This window comes from Gopherus flavomarginatus, chromosome 1, assembly GCF_025201925.1.
Source record: "Gopherus flavomarginatus isolate rGopFla2 chromosome 1, rGopFla2.mat.asm, whole genome shotgun sequence".
NCBI classification, from domain to species: domain Eukaryota; kingdom Metazoa; phylum Chordata; order Testudines; family Testudinidae; genus Gopherus; species Gopherus flavomarginatus.
In genome coordinates this window covers 375,699,899-375,702,017 of record NC_066617.1, presented here as the reverse complement: position 1 = coordinate 375,702,017, position 2,119 = coordinate 375,699,899, and the positions used below count along the sequence as shown (strand labels likewise).

Genomic DNA, 2,119 nt, shown 5'->3' with positions numbered 1-2,119 from the left:
TAAGGAACAATGGTGGATAATCAGTATTCACACTCCTGATTTCTACTGCAGCCTAGTAAGGTTCCCACCCCATGAGGTGCAGGATTTATTGAGCAGGGAGCACCACAAAATATGGAATTGGAATTAGTAGGGTCAGTTCTTCATAATTCATTTCTCTGAATAATGAAACTGTCATTTATCAGAGTGAAAATCTACTCCCTCCATGAAACCAGCCTCCAGTAGAGGATATAGTGTCTCAGATTCACATTGTCTCTCCATCCAGGTATTTATACTGCGACCAACACCCTAGACCCTCGGCACACACAGTAAGTCAGGGGAACGTACGGTACATACAGGAGACACTGTTCTGCCTCAGAGTCGGACACCTTCTCTTCTACTCCATGTCAAGTTCCAACACAACCGACTTCACCAACCCTCCACCTTCATCCTGCTGGGCATTCCTGGCCTGGAGACAGCCCATGTCTGGATCTCCATCCCCTTCTGCACTATGTACATTATAGCCATCTTGGGGAACTTTTCCATCCTGTTCATTGTGAAGATGGAGCAGAGCCTCCATAAACCCATGTACTATTTCCTCTGCATGCTAGCTATCACCGACCTGGTTTTTTATACGTCCATCCTGCCCAAAATACTGGCAATCTTCTGTTTCAATTACAAGGAGATCAGTTTCAGTGCCTGCCTCACTCAGATGTACTTCATTCACTGCTCCTATGTGATGGAGTCTGGGATCCTCCTGGCCATGGCTTTGGATCGCTACGTGGCCATCTGTAATCCCCTGACACATTCCATGACCCTGACGAACCCCCTGGTGGCCAAGATTGGGCTGGCCATGGTGCTGCGTGGTTGCATTGTTGTATTTCCCTATCCCTTACTGGCAAGACAATGGCCTTATTGTAGAACCATCATCATCCCCCAGCCATACTGCGCACACATAGCTGTGGTGAACCTGGCCTGCGCTGACACCCGTGTTAGTAGTTACTACGGCCTCTTTGTGCAATTCTGTGTGATTGGTATGGATGGGATTTTTATCGCTGTGTCCTATATCCAGATCCTCAGGGCCATCTTCAGCCTCCCCACAAAGGACGCCCGGCTCAAGACTTTTGAAACCTGCGGCTCCCACCTCTTTGTCATTTTAGCCTTTTACATCCCAGGTCTCATCATCTCCCTCATGAACAGATTTGCCCAAAATGTGCCCCTGCATTTCCATGTTCTTATTGTTAATGTGTACTTCTTGCTGCCCCCCATGCTGCACCCCATCATCTACGGGGTGAGGACCAAACAGATCCGGGGCAGGCTTCTCTGGCTCTTTACTCATAAAGGGGCCTAACGTTTTCTCCTGGTGCTCTGGCTTTCAGACCGAAGTCTGTGCAGAGCTGGCTGGTGACATGGTGCTGGGCCCCCTTCCCTCAGTCACTTACTGGACAGTCAAAGTGACATTAAATCCTTTCCTGGTTTTTCTGTGCTGTGTCTGAGTGACAAACTGAGGAATCCCTTTGTGTACAAGCATTCTCCCATAGGATACCACCTTTCTAATTGCTTTTAACTGGATATCTGAGGCCCCATGCCCTGTGCTGTCAATTCCCCAAGGCCCTGCCCCCTGATCCACCTCTTTCCACAAGACCCCTTTCCCCATCCCATCTATTCTCCCAAGGCCCCGCTCCATTCTCAACATCTTCCCCCAAAATCCGACCTCTTACTTGCTCCCCTCCTCTCCAAACCCTTCCACTTGCTGGATCATCTCTGCCTTCCTCCCCCCACTCCCTCTGCTTTGGGGCTGGGACAGGATCTGCTGCAGCCTGGCAAGGAACGAGCAGTGAGGACACAGCGCTGGGGCTCGTAGGACATTCTGGAGCAGAGAGGGAAGCCAGGAAACTATATAAAATCAGCTGAGGGTTGGGAGCAGGGCTGCGATATTGTCAGCAGAGGCCTGGTCTACACTACGACTTTAGTTTGAATTTAGCATTGTTACCTCGATTTTAGCCAGGACCCGTCCACATGACAAAGCCCTTTTTTATCGACTGAAAGGCTCTTTAAATCGATTTCTTTACTCCACCTCTGACAAGGGGATTAGTGCTGAAATCGGCCATGTCGGGTCGAATTTGGGGTAGTGTGGATGCAA

At 49.6% G+C, this 2,119-nt stretch overlaps 1 pseudogene; it reads left to right on the top strand.

Moving 5' to 3' along the window:
- Positions 1-380: 380 nt before the first annotated feature.
- Positions 381-1,327, top strand: LOC127053717 (olfactory receptor 52M1-like; annotated as a pseudogene).
- The last annotated feature ends 792 nt before the right edge of the window (positions 1,328-2,119 follow it).